The sequence below is a fragment of the Ornithodoros turicata genome, chromosome 10 (assembly GCF_037126465.1).
Source record: "Ornithodoros turicata isolate Travis chromosome 10, ASM3712646v1, whole genome shotgun sequence".
Taxonomy (NCBI): domain Eukaryota; kingdom Metazoa; phylum Arthropoda; class Arachnida; order Ixodida; family Argasidae; genus Ornithodoros; species Ornithodoros turicata.
Genome location: NC_088210.1, coordinates 10,807,160 through 10,829,087, shown reverse-complemented (window position 1 = coordinate 10,829,087; position 21,928 = coordinate 10,807,160).

The following is a 21,928-nucleotide window of genomic DNA, read 5'->3' as shown; positions in this document are numbered from 1 at the left end:
AGGCGACAGTGTGCTCTTTCAATATAAAAGGAACGGGGTTCATGCATCACGTCGTACGAGACTTACTCGCGAACGGAACCATAGTTTGCACCTTCGCTCTTCTCTCGTACTCAAGAAGCGTGGCAATGCGGAGTGGCCGCCCATTGATCTCCTCAAACGATTTGACCACCCATCGTGGGGCATATCGTTTGAGGACACCAAATCCGGCGCATTGTCGCAACTGACGCAAAAAAAAAAAATGCAACGAATAAAATCATACACCAGGTATACCTTGAGTATACGAGGAACACAGTCAAAGTCTGCGTGCGGGGTGGTTGGTACATAATTTGCACGGTGAGGTAACGTAGCAAAAGGACGCGGACAAAAGTAACAACAGACAATACACACGACTGCAGTGTATGTACTGTGTATTCTTTCTTTAGACCGCGTTTCTTTGCCGCGTTACTTCGCCGTGCAGATGAGGAGCACATCACACACACACGCGCACACACACGAAGGGACGAGAACGCGAACACTCCCGCGTCACTCCGTTACCGCTAATCACACACACACAGAGTATCGCACAATTTGAAAAGAGTGGCTAATAGGTACGGTGTACCTATGGTATTTTCTGCACCTTGCAAGCTCTCGGGCCTTTGTTCGAAAGTTGATCGTAGTAACCCTAAAGTCTCTTGTGGCAAGATCCATCAGCACCAGTACGTTAGCTGTGCGGTGGGGGTAGTTTATGAGATCCCACTCACATGCGATAGGGTGTACATTGGCCAGACTGGCCGGTGTGTTAACGACAGGGCCCGAGAGCATGAAATGTCTTTGTCTAGTGCGGACACGCGTCATTTGCCTATGCATGTTACCAAATGTAAGTGTACTCCGCTATTCAGTCAGATTGTCGTGCTATCTAGGAGCAGAGATAAGGGTGCGCGGGAGTTATCTGAAGCGTTTTTTATCGGGGATAGAGGCGGTAGGTGTGTGAGCCAAACTTCTGTGTCTTTGTTATCGGGGGAGAGGAGGATGTTGTCGAGGCGGTAGTGATTGTGTCTGTCTGAGCGTCTGCGCTTTTGGACCAAGGTGGGGTGACTGGGTTGGCGGCTGTGCGCCTGCGTACTGGTTTTTGTGTTATTAAACTGTTCGTTGGAGTCAGCGCCTGTCCTGTCCTCTCTTCTTCCGTCGTGTCTTCTCGCGCTGTGTTTTGGATCTTCATGTATAGTCACCAACGTGCCCAACAGCGAGTCCTCTTGGGTTACCGCTAATGTTCAAGTCCACGTGCGAATTCCGCATCAATGGCGAAGCTAGCTTAGTGAGGCTCGTTGTATATGACCTGATGCTTGCGCGACACTGACTGCAATATTATAGCAACGCAAGGGGTGGAAATCGGGCTGCGTTAGGTTACTCTCTGAAGGTTCTTTTGTTGTTGTTTGTTTGTTTTACAGCGGTCCCTGTTAGCGGGGAGGTCTCGGGAAATCGCTGCGGCTGTGTCACAAAAACCCTGGGTTTCGGTTTCGGATTCGGTGATGCAAAACAAGTGAAAATAATCTAAAGCTAATAAAAGCACGTTTGCCATACGCAGAGATGGGTACGTTGTCCTGTAAAGTGTCCCGATTTTTTCAGCGTTTCCTGTCCCGATTTTGTCCCGATTTTAGTAATGTTTTTGTCCCGCTTATCCCAGCACTACACATTACCACTCACTCCACAGATCACGAGGCAGTACTCGCCACTCTAAACTAGTTGTGCAATCAGCATATGTGTGTATTAATCAGCAATAATAGTGTCAACATCCACACACAACAGCTACTGCTGAAATTCATGTTACACAATCGTCACCGTCCTGTATATATATATATATATATATTTCTTTTTTTTTTTTTTGTATTTAGCGCCACTGTCTGGGACTTGTTTGGTGCCGTGTGGCTTTGGCTTCTGACGTGATTGAACTCGTGACGCAGGGGAAAAGCAGGGGCAGATCTAGGATTTTTCCGATGAGGAGGGGGGGTTCGCTATGGACAAGTGCCAGGTGCATGGTGGGATTGGTCCATTAAACCCTATGTTTAAGTCTGGAGAACGGACGCTTAGCTGACCACGTTTTATCCCGATGTCAGGTGTATTGAACCCTTCCTGTGGGTCTGCCGACAAAGGAGACCGTAGGCAAGGCCTTGTGGTCCACATTCCGGTGTGGGAATAATGTATAACAAAGGAGGTCAGTTCTAGTGTTCTACTAAGATCGGATTGTGCCCTTGTTGCGTGTTTCTCGTGGATTGACGGGTTAGTGGTGTTCCAGGAGACATTAATCACTGTCACCCCTTTTGTTAAAGCTGCGTGGGGGAATGTATTCGGAAGGTCAGTCCACTCGAATGTGGACCCGCCCCTGTTCGGTATTGTTCGTGCACTGGCAGGGCGGTCTTGCTCCGAAAATCATGAGGCACTGTCGGCCCTTTCGTCTAATCCGGGGTATGGGGAAAATACCAGGGAAAAACAGCCATCAGATAAGCCGCACCCGCGGATAAGCCGCAGAGCGTCCGCGGAAAAAAAAAACGCGCATAAGCCGCGGCTAATACGCGTGAAAACACGGTAAATTACATTTAAGTACAAAGTTCTTCCCCTGGCTTTTCCAACACTTTTTTTTTTCTTCTTTTTAAGAAAGGATTCGCAAGATTCGAGATTCATCAGACTCGTTGATTCCCAGAACATTCCTTGGATTCAGATTCGGAAAATTCTGGATTCGTCCGATCTCAAATTTTAACTCTTTTTAATCCGCTTCCACATCCTCCATCTCGAATACCAACGCATCGATGATTTTCCGTTGGGTGGACCTAAGCGAAAGAGAAGGTCCCGCTTCAATATCATCACACCCCGTTACAACGGCTCGCAGCAGCTCACAAAGAAAGCCGGGGAGAGACACGTATCGCTTGGTTGCTTCTCCTGCTTACATCGCGTCCGTGCAGTGAGAGCACGCTTTACAGGACACCGTCGCGGATACATAGAGAAGGGATATAGCGCGGGCTAGCTGGTGACGCACATGGAAGGAATACCGCCAGACGTGGCTCACTTTACTCCCCTTCTGCACTCTAAAAACGGTGGTGGTGATGATGATGGTGATGGTGAAAGGGCTCGCTGTTGTCGGCCTCACAGAGGTGGGCAACGTCACGACTAACGCCCTGGGGAACGTTCGTCCTGGGCCGACTTCTAAGGGGACTGTGCTGACATATGTCTGGAAAACAGTACTTCACCACGTAGCACGCTCTTAGCCAATCACCACCCCGAAAGGCATCGTTCTGCCCCCGGATCGGTTAGAAACGCGAGGCGTACGCCCTTTTTTGAACACTTATGCACTTACCAAAAAGGCGTACGCCCCGCTCTTCCACAAATCGGGAGGGATAATGGTATCATTCTGTGTAATGGTTGGCCTTCACCGTGCTATGCGGTGAAGGTCTGTTTTTAGAATGCGTAGAATGTACCCTACACTCTTAAACATGAACTTCACCGCATAGCACGCTCCTATAGCCAACCATAATCTCGAATGATATTGTTATCTGCCCTGATTTGTTGAAAACGGGAGGTGTTCGCCTTTTTGTGACACTTATGCTGTTCATAATTGTGAGCAGTGTGCACCATAAGTGTGACAAAAAGGCGAACACCTCCCGTTTTCAACGAATCAGGGCAGATAACGATATGATTCGAGATTATGGTTGGCTAGGAGCTTGCTATGTGTGAATTTCACTGGTAAGAGTGTACATTAAAAGAAACGAGGCGGCGGAGAATCCGAAACGGAAATGTTTTCCAAAAAGCCGGTTTTTCTTTTTGTTTTTCTTTCTTTCTTTTTTTTGTTTTTTATTGTTGTTGTTGTTGTCGACTACAATCACAATCAAGTGCTGGCTGTTTAAAAAAAAACTTCCGTGTAGGAAACTATTTTCGCAGAAAAATATGCAGCCAACGGGAGATTTCTTTAAGTAACTGTTGTTTCGTACTGTGCATGAAATTTCTGTTATGCGAAATTTTCATTATGCATTGTAAAATATTTCAGAACTCCGAACTACGCAGACTAAAGTGACATTTAGTTCCTTTTTCTTTTATTTCCTTTTTTCCAGTAAATGGAAAACCCAATCAGAATTGACCTGCAAACGTCATACGATATACTCATCATTATGCTGCAATCGTTGAGAAAGGATATACTTGAGGAAATATTTGGAAGACCGGAGCAGTAATCCCTACCTAGCCGTTATCAGTTACAATAGTGGAAAGCAAACAGAAAGGGCAAGTTCACCTATGGTACGCGGCGTAAGTTCCCTAAAAGTAGGTATTGTTATCCCTATACTTTTTTGGCGAACTCTTTTAACACACTTCGTTACACGTTTGGTAAAGCACCGCAAATGTTAAATCCGCAGTGCGGTACGCAATAACACAAGCTGTGCTGGCCACAGGATCTTTTTGTTGTTGTTTTTTTTTTAACGCAGAATGGCTTTAATGGAAGAATTGCACGTAGAACATTGAAGCGCGGTTTCCTCAAACGTATCCGTCCGCCCCTTACATTACCACCTCCTCACCTACCCACACTTTCCCAAACAACGTGATAGTTACCGTCACTCTCTTCACCTCTCGCCTCTCTTCGTGTCAGCGCCGCGTTTTCATCTTTGATTCTTTGGATGGACGGCAGTCGGCGACACGAGTCGATGCTTGTCATAATGGAATCGCATTGTACATACATATATATATTTTTTTAATTTCCGTGTTAGCGCCGCGAAGCAACTGTGGCTATGAGCGGCGTACAGACGTGGACAGATGGAGAGAGGACAGCAGGAAGGAGTATGCGTTAGTATGCGTCCCGGGCCGACTTCACGGAGAACTGAACCGACGGAGTACTGAACGAACTGTGCCGACATTCGTATGGAATAAAGTCTTCCGAAAACCCAGGGAAAACCTCAGACAGCACAGCCGGTGACAGGATTCGAACCCGTGTCACCTCCCAGTCTCGGCCTAGAAGGCGATCGTGTTAACCACTATATGCCACGGGAGCTGGTACATACATATCCGTTTTTCGTGGGTCCGTTCAATATCATTTGAAGAAATTTCGAGTCGCGTATACGACAAGCAGAGAAATAAAACTCGTATACAGGGTAGAGAGAGAGAGAGAGAGAGAGAAAGAGAGACCAACAACAGTTTACCCGTGCCGCAAGCCGTACCCAACAAATGACTCCAACAGGTAGCGCTACAACTGTTAAAGCTCTGATGGCGAATCAATCCTGACAAATTTCAAAGTGATTGTGCATCGTAATACTGAATTCTAATGCGAAACGTACGAACCCTGTACAGTCAAACTCCTTTACAACGAAACTCAGGGGACAGCAAAAAAAAAAAACGCAATAAAGGTATTTTCGTTAAAAAGGATGTCCATTATTGGACCTATAGGGCTCCAGCGGGACCGCAAAAAAATTTGCTGTAGTGGTATTTTCGTTAAAAAGGTGTTCGCTATAAAGGAGTTTGACTGTAGTCGAAACAATGGAAACGACGGTATTGCGAAGTGCATTCGAGACTCTGCTCCCCCAAAGGTGCACAATATTGAAGCGACTGTTATTGCGGAACTGCTCACGACAATCCCAGCCGTTTCAGCGTTGCGCGTCACGCCACCGCGTCTGGTGCAGCAGTGTCGCAACTTTTCTTCGCAAGACCGCCGTTTGCAGTGTTTTGACTACGGAGTTCCTACATTTCACATTATAATTCTGTACCGCAACCCTCAGGACAGTCATACGCATTGCTGTCCGTCTGTTACTGGTAGGATGTCTGTTACTGTTGGGAAATCTCTTGGAAACGCTTAAAATGTCAGGGCGTAGTGGACGTGTACCAATTTATCGTCTCACGCAATACACGTGTAGCAGCAGCCAATACCAGCGTTCTAAATCCATTTATTCATTCAGCGTTCAGATTTCATCACTTTTGATTGATTGGTTGGTAAGACTTCATCACTCGTTCTGCATTCCTTTGTAGCATGTTTTCTGTTAAAGACTAGCATAAATCGATTGTCCAATAAACCACGTCGTTCTTTGTAAGCGCTGTGTTGTGTTGCGTCTATACGTCGAAATGTCATCCAAGCTTCGAGAAATGTCTTCAGTGAAAGATACCGCTGACGCGTCGGATTCGTCCTTTCAAACGATCTCCCGCGCCTGATTGGGCAAATCGTTTGAGGGGACCAATGAGAGAGCGCTCCGCTTTGTCGGCATTCTTGAGAAGGCGAGGGAGAGGGGAGAGGGAAGTTGTAGTCCCTTTCGCTTATAAGTTATAAATTACGAACAAGGCAACGGATGAATCTCGTTCGCCACCAACGCCAAGGTAACGCCAAGGTTCGTTAAGGTTCGCCAAGGTAACGCCACCTTTCGCTTTCACTTCACGAGGAGCTCTTTTCGCATTTAGGGGTGTCCCATAAAGTGCCTACGTCGATGTTTCACTGATGTTACCTCATGTCCTTTTTTATATATATAAATCCAGGACTGCATGCGTCCTTGGTGCCCTGCGTACTGTCGTACGGACTGCTGTCTGAACACTTCTTGCGCCAAAAGTACGTGGTGACGATGATGATGGAACTACTTGCCGTAGTCGGCCACGCTCAGACGGGCAACGTCACGGCTATCGCAGGAGGGATCGTGCGTCCCGGGCCCACTTCACGGGGAACTGTGCCGACATTTGTCTTAAAGCATCTGAGCAAAACCCACAGAGAAAATACCCAAACAGCACAGTCGGCGCCCGGATTTGAACCCGGATCACCTAACGGTACGTGAATGGACCTTTTTTTCCGCGCGCATGCGCTGCGGCGCCCTCGGTGCACCTGAGAAGGTTATATCCCTGGTCAATAGATGGCGCTGGGTGGGGAGTGGGGATAGGGTTGCCCTAAGTGGGGACCAATGAGGACACCGCGCGAATTCGTCGGCCCTGGTTATTCTAGTCGGCCCCAGACCAAGACCAGTTTTGGTCCTTTATGCTACCCACGTGGGTTTGTTTTGGCACGCGCCGAGGGTAGTTCTCTGGAGAGCCGCTAGGATACAAAGCGAATGGGTGCGTTAAGCAGGCTCTCGAGCGTCCTTTCCCGGGTTCTCAGGGGAACGTACCCTTGGTGTCCCCACTTAACGGTGTTTGTGAGGCTATCCGGAAGCCGGGCGCCCCACACGCATGCCACTCCTCGAGTTTCCTTCTGTCGTCTGCTTTCTGTAAAGCAAGCCGCCCCCACCAATCCCGTCAAACGCAATCTCTATGGCCAAACGGCGTGTACACCGGAAAGTGCGTCACGGGCCGGAAGTTGTACCGCTTTACCCTGGCATGAGACAAGGGGCGCGCAGGGTGCACCCGGGAATGCGCACCGGAAGTTGTTTTGGTGCTGTTAAGTGATCCCGGGAGATAGAGAACGTTCCCGAAGCACCACCTTAACGCGCCCAATGTGAAAAAATTCAGTGGCGATTTAGTGGCAAATGCGAGATAAATGCGTCAGCATTACGCGCCTTTTCCGGTCCATACTTGACATCCGGGTATCCAGTGCCGGTCTAAACCCGACTTCCGGCTGTTGACTTCCCGACTATACTTGACTTTCGGTACTCACTTCCGGTCCAACTCCACTTCCGGTTGTCCACCTCCGGTCTATACTTGACTTCCGGTTCGACACCTTCAATTACTATATATAAGCCCATTTAATTAACCTATAACTAGCCTCAATTACTTTCAGTTACCCTGTAATTACCCTTTAATTACCGAAGGTTACATGAGGTAATCTTGAATTTCATTTAATTCCCTTTAATTACGTTTACTTGCTTTAACTACTTCCGGTACCCTACGGTTGCCTTCGGTAATCTTTAATTTCATTTAATCTTTCTCTTAATTACATATGTCATACATTCATTACCTTTAAATTCAACTTTCTTGCTTTAATCGCATTGCATTTAATTACCCTTAATTACCTTCAATTACTCTTACCTCTTACTCTTAATTACCTTCTACTACTTCAATTTCGAATCATTTACCTCCACTTACATTTCCCTCTTATATCCCCTTTACATGTCCACTTATATATCGCCTCGAGATCGAACTGTAGGTGGCGCTGCGGCGGAGCTCTAGTGGGGATACGGCATGATCCGGCGCAGCAGGCGCAGGCTTTTCTACGCGGGTATGGCAGTGTTTCTGGATGAAATGTCGCTGTCGGTGCTTAACATATTGCGGATGTGTTGAAATGCGCTACTTAGAACGCTGATAAAATGTGAAATTTGACAATAAGTGCTGCACTGCGAAACGTTGAAGTCGCGAAATTGTGAAAAGAGAATCTCCTTTGTGCGTTCAAAGGGGAAACACTCTCATGCCATTCCTTTGTTGCAAGCGAAATTTTGTTTTTATCTCTGCCTGCTCTCACTCGGATATTTATTCGTCGTTCGTATAGCTGTGTTTCCCTCTACCTTTCTGTCTTAGATCGAGACAAGGATTAAAAAAAAAAAAATCCCTGTCTACATTGGTCTTGGCAATCTAAATGTTAAAAGTGTGCACGAACACAACGTAAGGGCAGAATAGTCCAATAAGTATTGAAGCCCTTCGCTCTAATTTTTGCGTCGTATAACAGCGGTGGTGAATCACGTCGTGCGAGTCTGGAAGAGGTTAGAGATTTGATTCGTCTTCTGTGCAGGCATTGGTTAAACGGTGCTAAAATATGTTACGTGATGACCACACCTGTGTGGGTGGACTTGACTTTGTATGGGGTACTACTGGTCAGGTATGAACTACATAAAAGCTAAGTTTTTGGTTCCAGCGGCAGGTATATTCTGAAACATGCCGTTGCACACGTGCCTCATACCCCACAAAACAACAATGAACGTTCGGGGATGGTGATATCATTTTTACCTTGAGTGCGTGCGTTCCAATGATTACGTATGTGAAAGACAAAAGTCAATACGGTCAGATAAAATGAGACGAAAGCTAGAAATTCACACATTTAAAAACACCCATATCATGCATATATTCATGCATTTATATTTTCCACGCGTTCGATATATTGGATTGGATTGGCTTGGAAAAAGAAAGAAAAATATGGAGAGGTTAGTCCCGACCCAGTCAGAACTGGCTACTCCAATACGTGTTTTAGCACGCGTAGGATATAACTGGGCATTACGTGAAATGAAATTGCTAGCACAGAAACTATTCCATAAATAACTGTGACATTGTTACATGATTAAAAACCAGTTACAACATTGACGTTAGCCTTCGGTATAGGTGGTGGTCGTGGTCGGCTTGCCGTTGTCGGTCTCACGTATGTGGGCAACGTCACGACTGACGCCCTGGGGAAATGTGCGTCCTGGGCCGACTTCTAAGGGAACTGTGCCGACATATGTCTGAAAGCGTCTGAGGAAAACCCAGGAAAAACCCCAGACAGCACAGCCGGCACCGGGATTCGAACCCGGGTACCTCCCGGGTTCGGTATATTTTGTTCGACACACAGAACCACGACAAATACAACAAAGGCCGAGTGGAATCCGTATGCTGGAACATGCACGTTCTGTAGTTTTCTTCCTTCCTAAGCACGCTTGTGCAGGGAACTAGAAAAGTTGAAAAAGGTATCCACGAAGTCATTTTCACTCATTTTGAAGCGATTTGAAAAAGTCAAACGGACAGACATGCACGTTTTCGAGCATTATGACCACAGCGCAAGCACCGGCTGAAGCAGCGCTTCCCCACTAAGGGCAGTTCATGGAACAGCCGCACTGTGGCGACACTGTTCGACCTCGAGGCGAATACTGCTGAATCGGTGAGGCTTCACCATCACACACACACACACATACATCTTTTTCCATTTTGACACTCTAAATACCGAAGCATTAAAAGGCGCACTTCAATGCGGCACATCGAAAGACAGAGAACAAAGAGAAGGAAATCGGGCCATCGATTGTGTCATACGCGTGAGCCAGTTGTCCATGTCGTCTTCGTCCCCATTGCTGACTGCTACAAATATTCCGACCTCGCAAAATTCAGGATGCTCATAAACGTCGCGAGATTTATGCACTGCAAACCGTCGAATGTTTCGACGCTGTTTCCTGCTTTCGACATGTCACACGTGATCAGTAGCTACAGCTCGTATTACGAGTAGATCCTAAATGCAGGAACGAATCGAATATACTATGAGTGTCGCACGAGAGCGAAAGCGCGTTACACTTTTGGCAGATGCGATTGCCTCTCCAAACGCCTGTAGAGGCACTCGCGACGTTTCCAGGACGGCGGTAAAAATAATGATCGCCGGCGGCCCGACGTGCACCCTTTCGCTTTGTCGCTTTTCGAATAACACGTGGATTACAAGTGCCTCGCGGGTCTCTTCCTGTGGGACCGTCACTATCTTCTTTCCGATCGCACCTCATTTTCGTTCGTTCGTACTTTTTTCTCTTCCACGAACGTCGATGAAGCTGCGAGCTTCTGTAATGTTAGCAGAACATGACAGTGCTATGTCGTTATCTTCTGCTAACATAGCAGTGCTGTACCGTTTGAATCCTGTTGACCTGCGGGCTCGATGCTTATATGATATAATAACTGGAAGTAGTGAGCGTGCACAGTAAATTCAATACGGATTAACGGCAAAAAGGGCTGTGTCAAGAAACACTGATTGCAAGGTAGGCACATAGAATTTCACGGATAACATGACATTGATTGAGTGTGTGTAAATAAAATGGAGAGTAATTATAATACATGAATAATAATAATAATAAACTTTATATACGTGCCCAGCGCAAGAACAGCACAAGGCCTTAGTGTTGGCGGACAAAAAAAAGACATATACATACACATAGTGTTGCAGTCAAGCATGGAGGACATACACACGAAGCAGACTCGCACATAAATGAATGTCATAGATAAAAAGAAAAGAGCAGAGCATACGGGGCACCAAATAAAATGGCTTTCGAGCAATACTCGAAAAGCACAGACAAACCTAGTAACAATAATAATAATAATTTAATAGCGTTATATGGCGTTGAATATTGCAGTAAAGTAGTGATAATTTTCGAGGGTGATCTTGTATGTCGGTGATCGATTCAGGAAGGTGGTTCCCCCTTCTCAAGTGCGATGAATAAATGACTGAAAACGATTTGTTTTGTGACTTAATATTATTCCACCCTTATGCTGGTGATAAAGGCGGGAAGGAACGTATGGGGAGGGCGGAGGCAGTAGTACGACGCATAGGCAGACTTGTGCCCGTTACTCGAAAAAAGTAATTGATTACCGTTACCGTTACTTGTACGGAAAAAGTAACTGATTACCGTTACCAATTACTGGACTTCAAATGTAATTGAGTAACGAGTAGAAAAGTAACGCGTTACTCCGGTCGTTACTCTGCATTCACGCAAATTATACCCGACTTTGGGTGCCTCAGAGGGGGGGGGGGGGGAGAAAGAAAGAAATCATTCAACAGCGGAAGAACTGAAATAACACGAAAAACAAAAACGCGCAGGGCAAGTAGATCTGTACGTCTACTGTATTTATCGCCTGGGAAAACGTTGACCCGATTGTGGAAGAGCATTGCATGGATCTTCCCATGACTCACTACACCTCCAAAGCTACCACAATGGTACCACCACACTGGTGTAGTAAGAGATTAGGGAGAGAGACCCTGAAATTCCATAACCTTATTACAATGACCTCCGCTTGGTATAGTAGAACGGTCCAAAAAAGGCTCACTGCACGAGGGTCTTGACTTGGGGCAGAACATCTGAAAGATGAGTTAATCTCTACCGGAAAAGTAATCAATTACTGAGTAATCGATTACTCAGAAAAGTAACTGATTACTCGAAAAATTACTCACAAAAGAAATTGATTACAAGCAACGCAATTACTAGTAACCCGTTACGCACAAGTCTGCGCATAGGCTAGGAATGTGACACTGATAGTAGATTAAAGGGGCACTTCGGAACGATCAGTGAAAAAATTGCTGCGCATCGTAGTTGGTGCATAACATCCCCAGTATACCTGCCGTCAACTTTGTTTCTTTCTAGCGCGACGAATTATGCCTCAAATAAGCGAGCAATGAAACCGAAACAGGAATGTGGAGAGGAGTCTCAAAAACTTTCCCTTCCGAAGGCCATCGCGTTACGTCACCCTGCATGCGGAGCGGACAAGTACACTCTAAGAAAAAAAGGAGTACTTTTACTCCTTTTGGGGAGTAATTGCATTGCCACAAAAACTAGTCCCTTTCGGGAGTAAATGCACGGGAGTAAATGAATGTCACAGAGTGAACACCGCGTTTCACGCGCTGTTGTAAGAGTCCCAGGTACATAATTGGTGCGCATGCATGAAAATACTTTGAAGCAAACCGCCAGCCGTGATATATCGAGTGATACAAAATCTTGCGACACATGTAGGGCACAATTTGCGAAGAAAGGTGCGCTAACTGTTTCTTACTCTGTGTGGCTGGAAAATTGCTACTTGGTCTGAGTTATTCAGCCTGATGTCGTTCAAATTGACCAAGGGCACACATTTACGTAGACTGTTGCATTCAGGAGACCATTCGCGAAGTTTAGTGACAATTTGCAGTCCTGGGGAGTAAATGTCGGGACTAAATGTTGGTTTAGGGGACTAAAATGGGGAGTAATTGCAGACTAGGGGAGTAGAAGCTGCAATTACTCCCCGTTTTACTCCTTTTTTTCTTGAGAGTGTAGTAGTATACCACGCCGGTCTTAGCCGCTGCGTTACATTCTCGGAACAAAACAATGGACGAAGATTGGGGGATCAGATCACTCAGACGTCGATGGAAAGAAACAACGGTCATCTGGTTCCCTGAGAGTCAGAAAATAGCGCGGGAATGGTACGACTAATGCACGGTGACGCTGCCGATCAGAGAAAGAAAGAGTAACTTCCATCGACGTTCGGTGGGAGCCAGACGTTTTCAAATTTCGAAAGTAGTTTTTTTTTTATGATTCCACCTTCGTTTCCAAGTGAGATATTTCACAACTGCGTTTAGTTCGTGTAAATGATTGTGGCAATACCTCAAGCTTCAAATCCATTTGGTTCCGAAGTCTCCCTTTAATGTGGAATAACGAAATGCGTTTACGGCGAAGGGCAAGACGGCAAGAGTAAGGAAGTTTTCATTGACGTTACACTTGCTGCGCGGTAGTATAGTTACGGAGAATGAAACGTGCCGCGTTATTTTGAGTAAGTTCAATTGTGTTTATTAGAGTAGTATATAGTGCTAGGTTCCCACATACAGACGCAGCGCATGTTCGAGTTTATATCGGACTTCAGTTTTATAAAGTTACGACATCAAGGAATTAGGGGCGGCTGAGAAATTGCGTCGCAGGAAGCCTAAAGCGACGTTCTCAAACGGGCGGGTTTTACAGCGAGTGCTGGAAAGCGACGCGAGGCCGAGGACTCGCTACCACAGGTTATCGCTTAGTGACAGCGCGTCCAGCGCTTCTGTTCCCAAAGGTACTCGCGAGAAACGCTGGAGCAGAAGACCGTGATCATCATGTCGTCCAAAATGCGTATAGTTCTTCAAAGTCATCTCATATATTAATGCCATTCTAGATATTTTAAACTTTGTACACAATAAGAGACAGGCGCAAACGTGATTATGAAATATTCTTTCTTCAGTGCATGTATCAAGCGCACAAATTTGTGCACTGATTTCTGTGTTCTGCATTGACAGTTTTCAGCACCCTTTGCGTCTTTTGCGCTGGCCCTGGCACACTACGCGAGTCTTCACAACGGCACTGCTTACGTTTTTCATAAGTTTATCCAAATTTCCTAGCCTTTTATCGCCGGTTCTGCATGTTCTCCATCGGCCAGTTTCATGATTATTTGCTGCGACATTGGGTTCCCTAGCGGACTCTCGAATGAATTTATTTGCACACAATTGTTTGCGTGAAATAGCCCAAAGCATGCAAAATTGCTGTAGTTTTGATATAGCGCGGTCAAAATTATCGCAATTACTAGCTTTATTACAATTCCATGTGCCAGCATGTGTTTTCGGCTTCGTTTGTTTATAAACTCCGCCATCTTGGAAGCGGGAGCGAAAATATCTGGACGCCCCAGGTATCAGCGAGATGGTGAATTCACGCTCGCTTTTCCGATTTTTCACGCTTGCGCTGGGTGGCTCGCTGGTTTGTGAACAGTCGAGCGAGGAGCGTGGCATTTCCAGGCTCTCGCGCCTCAAAATCACTTGTTTGGGAACGTAGCTTAACATGTGGTTAGCGTCATCAACCATGCTATTAAAGTTTCACTCCGGACTAAGAAAATAGGGATTATTTTATTTAGTCCATGAAAAGAAGGTGGCTCAACGATTCTATACGCGAAGTTTCAATCGTGTCTACGAACGCTGTGCATTTCTGTGAATTTTTGAAGGTCTGCTCAGCCTCCACAAGTCTCGACATGACACGAGGAGCGGGTGACGTAATCATAAGCCCAGAAATTGCAATGATGTCATGTTCTGGAGAGGGCACTCGTCTCCTAGCAACGACGCCGGAGTCCGGGGAGGGTCACGTGGTGGAGAAGACACGTGACGCTGATCGGAAGAGGGGAAAACGGGAGAGATGTCTTCTCCCTCCTTTGTGTTTTCTCGAAGGCTGGAGCAGTCGGAGGATATGTCACGTGGGGCTCCGCTAATGCAGTGCAAAATGTGAGCCCCCTGGAACACGCGAAGGGGAACAATGTTGCCAGATGAGAGCCGGGCTCTCCATGGGAGCCTAAAATAACGTCGCAGTTCTCAAAAATAAAAACTAATTTGCTCTTGCTTTCGCGTCACGTATAGAGCCAAAATATTTTGCAGGAATGTAAGGTGAGGCAAGACGATTTCAGTAACATAACTTTGGTAAGATTCTGAAGACACTAGATTTAGTCCGTAGTGGCACTTTAATGTCTACACTTTAAAAACAGAACTTCACAACATAGCACAGAATGATATATTTATCACGATGAAAGATGGAAGTCGCTGAAAAGGATAGCCAGCTGTAGGACTCGAACCCACACCGTCTGGATTACTGGTCCAGGGCTCTTATCAATTGAGCTACGCTAACACACCTCCCCAGAGACTTCCAAGGGTGCGTCATCTGAGGAAAAAAAAAACAACCACTTTCACTCTTATATGTTTTCGCACTCATATACGCATTCATACGACGGGTTCGACGCAAGTCGCACATGTTGTGCAATTGATGTTAAGAGGCTGGAACACATAGACAGGACAAATACATACAGAGCCTCAAGTGCCTAGGAAAAGCACTTGAGGCTTTGTATGTATTTGTCCTTTCTGTGTGTTCCAGCCTCAGAACATCAATTGCCATCATGTTCTACGTTTATCACTCCTGGTTCGTAGATAGCGTGGGGCGTACGCATTTTTTTTTTTGAACTGCAGAAGTATCCCAAAAAAGGCGTACGCCTCCCGTTTTCAAACATCAGGGTGCAGAACGATGTCATTCGGGATGGTGCTTGACTAAGAGCGTGCGCTGTAGTGAAGTTCTGTTTAGTTCTGTGCTTAGCTTCTCAGACGCTTTCAGACATATGTCGGCACAGCTTCCTTAGAAGTCGGCCCTGGACGCACATTCCCCCAGGGCGTCAGTCGTGACGTTGCCCACCTCTGTGAGACCGACAACGGCGAGCCTTTTCTCCACCACCACCACCACCATCTGCTTTTAGAGTATAGTCACCAATTGAAAGGTTCCGACAGGATGAAACACGTTCAAGAGGAGCACTGTTGAGTTGGAACGGAGTTATTGTAGCTCCTCTTCAAAAGGAGAGTGGAAGGGAAAAGCGCCAATTGCTTTTTCGTTCACGAACGACGCAAAAGATGAATCTCGTTTGCGTTGCTGCCAAGGAAACGGCACGTTTCATTGCGCGACGAGAGCGTTTTGCACCGTTTAGTGCCCGTTTAAGTGAGATTTACCATAACTTGCAGAAGCGTAGTATTTCTCTCGTTCCCTTTTCTTCAGATAGACGGGGAGATCGTGTCAGGTTCCATATATTTCCATCGGGCTTCTCGTGAATTCGTGAACCGTGCGGCGGGTAAGGAGAAGGCAGGGTTTACGGTGACCCAAAAGAAGCGAATACGAGCCTGCGAAGGCCACTTTTATTGCGTGACACGAAATATGACCGGGTACCCTGTGTAACTCCAAACTTTTGCAAAAATCCTAATAACCGATAGCTTTTTTTCTCAGCTTCTGTACGTTAGAATGCGGGCTAAACACGAGTGCTGCCATTGTTTATCTTTTCTCAAACCCCAGCAGTGTAATATTTCTTCCAGCGGTCTTCTTTGCGATGTTCGCTCCCCTGAGATCTCCTCAACGGTTTTTGTCTCCGGTAACGCTCTTACTGTACATCGCTTTCTTTTGTATTTTCTTTTTCGCGCCCTCAGTCCTCTCTAATAAGAAATTCTATTTCCTCCTCACCACCGACTTTGTCCCCTTTCTCTGATGTACATTAGTATAAATGTCTCTACCAAGTGTTCAATGTATCGCACCTGATGAAGGACGGGCTCCGTCCGAAAGCTTGTTTTTCAGTAAAATAAATGTTTCAATCTCTTTAAATACTTATTTTATTCACTTGCGAGTGCTAGACTTCTCCCATTGTTGCCTGTTAGTTTTAACTCCAAACGCCACAACAGGGTGGGGGTATCTCACTTCCTCCGAGTGGTGCGGGTGTTCTCTGGTCGTGACAACACTGCTGTCCTGGGGTGATTGTGATTTTGAGCGATGAAATGAGTGAAACTCTTCTTGTCAGGAATCAACGTCGTTGCACTTCGTAGCCACTTCCTCAATAGACCACTACCCGAGAAACGTTATGATAACGCTGGTAGACAGACTGAAACCGAAACAAATCGGTTCCACGAATGGACACTTGTTCGCTGCGTCGTATTGAGAGAAAAGTAGGACCGAAGGTCGTGTCCCTTTCAGGGACCATCATTATACCGTCAAGAACGGTGACTTTCGTGCGCGACCTTGTTCGCCCCCCTAGCTTCGAGCGTAGTTCAACTCTACCAAATAGGTGGCACTGTCGAACACTATGACGTCATTACAAACAAGGAGAGGTCTATTTTAAACTACACTCCAGAAACAGAACTTCACCACATAGCATGCTCTGCGCCAACCATTGCCACAAATGATATGAAGAGAGAAGGAGGCGTACGCCTTTTTGTGGCAATTTGGATATATGACAATTGACAAAAAAATGGCTTACGCCTTTCTCTCTCCTCGAATCAGAAGCGATAACACTATCATTCGTGGCAATGATTCGCGCAGAGCGTGCTGTGCGGTGAAGTCCCGTTTTTTGTTAAAGGAAAATTTATTAAACTGAGGAACGGAATAAGAACTGCTACTTCACACCGTAGTTGACATACACCTTACATACATACACACATACTTACTTACTTACATATATACACAAACACAGTGCTCCCTAAGTCCACCACCCTAGATGTCTGCGATTATGTACAGTATGGAATGCAGTACATAATGAGTATGAATATATACACAGGTGCAGAGTATTTACAGGGCAAATAAGAGCACCTGAATGACGTTCAGGGGGGCGCACCAGAGACGGTCACACACTCATTGTGAAACAAGATAGAAGGGTGATGACCGAATTCCGATACAATGACTCCACCTTTTTGTTTTGTTTTTTTTACAATTTTTAGAGTGTGCGTGTTAGTATTTTCAAATTTCTTTATAAATGAGTCTCCGACGAAAGTTTTGGTGGTTTACACAGGGTAAAACTCTAAAAAAAGAACATCACCACACAGCGCGCTGTGCGCCAACCATTGCGCAGAATGATAGGGTTACTGCTTGTGATTCGAAGAGAGATGTCCGTACGCCCCCTTTCCGAATCAGAAGCGATAACACTATCTCCAGTGTCAATAGTGCGTGCAGAGCGTGCTATGCGATGAAGTCCTGTTTTTTTTTTAGTGTACTACGAAAGAAATAGGCATTATCAACATTTTATATAGAAACTAAAGTGTGATTGACATAGTCAAAATACGTACAAGCCATTGTCTTTAAGATCGTATGACTAAGCTACAAATGTTCATTCTGTTTGTGCGCGTTTTGCCACGAGACAGGTACTGATACGATAATCCCATTCGTTCCAAACGCCGCGCTTCCATGTTCTCGTCTATTGAGAGGTCAATCCAATGTCGAGTCAGAGCAGGCGTTGATGCAGATAATATTGATCCTCCATGTGCCGGTGGGGCACGGAACTTCATCTTGGATGCAAATGAAGTTTGCATTGTCTCCTCGCAGGTGAGGCAGCAGCCCCTCAGTAAACACGTCCGGGTAAATAACTTCACTCACGGCATTCTTATCGCCGCACATGGAAACAAAAATGGTCGCGCACCTTTGCAAAGCTGCGGTCGCAAAAGCTTTCATCCCCATTCTGTGCTACGGCTACGCTTCTACGCATGTCACGTGTCTTCCTGTTTAAAGATACCGTAGCAGAAGGCAGCAGTTTATGTTGACAGCGTAGTAAAACGGCTCGTTGCTTGTGAACAGTGTTGGCAACAAGTTACAAATGTGACAAAGAACGCTCGGTGTTTTTAATACGCTAGCAAAATTGTGGTAAAACGGCTCGGGGCGATGTCTGCTGGCAGATAATCTCCAATTCGTCAAGCAACATTGATCTATGTTCCCGACCGACTTGCTGGTACCTCATGGCTACGTAGCCGGCCCGTAACCAACTTCTTTCGTCTTAGACCCAGTGTTGTCCGCATGCCATGTGGTTTTCCGCCGTACATGACGAGCAAGACGCAGTTGGTGACAACTTCGGCACATTGTTGCCCGTAATTTTCAATCTTATCCATAACGAAAAACCGGGACTGGGGGAAAATAAACAAGAACGGAAGCACACAAACACAACACTTGTATTTGTGTGCTTCTTCTGTCTTTCGTTGTCTTTGTAGTCTTTTTTTTTTTTCCTAGTCTACGTTTTCGTTATGGATATGTGCCACCAGCTCGCTTGCATTCCATCTTGTTATCGTTTTCAATCTTAATTTTCTGAGAAGGTATGAGTGCAATTGGGAGGAAAATTGTGACGTAGAAGTACTGAGGGCTTAGGCTACCGAACAGATAAATCTTTTGAGGTTGCACCTTTGCTGTTTTACGGTGCCTTCAACTGTTTTCGTTCTGCTTAACGTTGACATTGCCAATATCTTTTGCAGTAACCCTACGGCGGATTTACAAGGGAGCAGCGCTGCACTCGCGTACAGCTGAGGCTGCAGGCCGTCCACTTCCAATACCTCGTAATACACCGCAGCCGTATTCGAAAAAGTTGGGAAGTTCTCGTGTAAGTTAAGCTATCATACATGTAACAACATAGTCAACAGCCAGACGAGCACGCCTAACTCAATCCTCTGAAAGCACATGCCGGTGCACTCCTGCGCACATTTGGTGTGCTTTACGTCTCAAACTTTGCTACGGCTAGCCAGTTGACAAGACGATAGTTTCTTCTTCCTTATCCTTCTCATTCCCTCTCTCTCCCTTTCCCTTTCTTCTTCTTCATCTTTGTCTTTTTCTTCTTTTTATTCTTCTCCTTCTTCTTTTTCTCCTCCTTATCCTCCTTCTTCCGGCATTCCATTGCGCATTACATTTGCTCCAAGGAGCGAAACCAGCGATTTATTGGGGGCAAAGGGAGCAGAACACAACAGGGAAGACGCATGTCCAGGATAAGCGAGGCTGGTGATGTTCGAGCTCTCTTTCTCTCTCTCTCTCTCTCTCTCTCTCTCTCTCTCTATCTCTCTCTTGTGTCGTGCAGTCTGTCAAGCGTCCCTTGAACATTGGAAACATAGCGTATCCTGCTATGTGTACTTCAAATGCTTTAGAGCGATTCCGAAACAGGTTGCCGAACTCCACGTGACCAAAGCCAACCCGAGAAAAAGCACGCGAGCGACGCGCTGTGAACCTTGAACGAGTGCTAACGTTCGATTGAACAAGCAAAGCCGTACTACACTAAACTACGTAGAGTGAGTGAGTGAATGAAAAAGAAAGAAAAAACTACGTTGAAGAGCCTACAGTGCGCGGGCATGCTTTGCAAAGCGTACCAACAATAGACGATTTCAGAAAATCCCAGTGCTCCTTGCGCTCGCGTTGCATACTGGGAGATTACTGGACTGAACTGTCCTTCGCGTTTCGTTTTCGCTGACCTTGACTCATCGGCCGAGAGAGAAGGAACCGAAACAGTTTGGAAACCTTCTCCTCCTCTCTTATCAGCAAGTTCCCATAGTTCAAAGCGGCGCTATAAGTTCTCTGGGATTTTCTAAAGTCGCCAATTGCCAACGTCCGTCAACGTCTGCATCACAACAATTTTACGAATTCATATTTCTGTTCTCTTCTGTTCTGTCGAGAAAATTTGATTACAACTGTAATTAATTCTAATTGCAATAATAATTGCAGTTTTATTCTGCCTCTCCTGCTTACTAGTTCTATGGCGACTCCATAGGCGTCGATGGCAGCGTCGCCGTTGGCTGTCGACGCTGGGGTAGTCACGCGGAGAGCTCGGTCGTTTCACTGTCCTCTTCTAGTTCACTGTACCCGTACGACCGTGCCGGGAGCATGCACTTAAACCCCACACAGCACACTCTAAACTTTTTCACACCTTTTAGGGTGTGCGCTATGCACATTCAATCTGGTTGCGTAACATTTATATAAAGAAACATTGCATCTCCACGATGATATTTTACAAAATTCGTAAAGCATCACTAAAGATCAAGTGTCAGTGCAAATCTTGCTTTCATTATGTCTTGCATATCGTAGGTACGAGCTAATGCATATATGCATCGCTATCGATAATCGAGCACGCCCAAGTGTCTACAATACTGTTGAACAATGTTGAGATGTTGCAAGACTGAATTTTTGGGGGCCAGACAACACTCGAGTAAAGAAAATTTATGTGAAACCTAGCTCCATTGTGATGTTACCAAAATTACACCTAAAAAGGCGTGCGCCACGCACGCTATTACACCTTTAAAGGTGTGAAAAGATTTAGAGTGCACGAGACAAAAATTGCTGTCCCAATGGAATTTGTCACTATACAATCGCCTAACACCAACTCAAAATAAATGAATTCCCTCTTAAGAGCGATCTTGGATTGTAAGGCAAACGGAATACTAAGTTTAACATTTCATAATGAATTCACTGTATCTCATATTCCTGACCTGAACGTAGCCAAGTCCGCTCTTGGACATTACGCTACTGATACAGGTACTCTAATCGTGTCACGTGATATCAATGCTGAAGCGCTGCATTGCATGCAATGCAGCGCAACAGCATTGATCAGTGTAACAGTGTATCACTCAAGCTATAGACACCAATTCGCTTCCAGCTACCAGTCCATGAATGCAGTGGAAACAAGGTCCTGATTCTCTGACTTTTGTTACCTAAAGTTTTACTCTCCGTTCCACAGACTTTACCGCAACATTGCACCTCCACCTCCGATTACAGCAAAAAAAGATACAAAAACAACACCAGACAACACAAGGGTCTAATTGTTACCTGGTACAAGTTTCTTCTTTTTTTTTTTTTTAACTAAAACTCTTTCTGCAGAGGCATTACAGATATCCACAACAATACAACAAGCCTTTTCTATCGGTGATCCGACTCTAACAAAGCCTGGCAAACGGCGCCGTTGGGAACCTTTTGAGTGGACCAACTGCGTAGTTGAGGCTCTCATGCGGTATAAACGTTACCTGCGCCAGTAATCCCCCTTCTCGTAAGCTTTTACTTCTCTTTCATTCTCGCCCAGAGTCTTTTCCGAGCGCCGAACGTAAACACGCGCTCTTGGGAAATGTGTGCAGATATCTGACTTGGTAAGGCCGTGTTCTGTATAACTGGCACTTCGCGCACGCTGCGTTTATTCAGGAAGATCAAGAAAAACGAACACGAAGGACAAGCAATGCAGAGACTTGTGCTCACAACTCCCCGCACCTAATTACGCTAGCTCGAGACCTTCCGTTAGGGGCACGTGG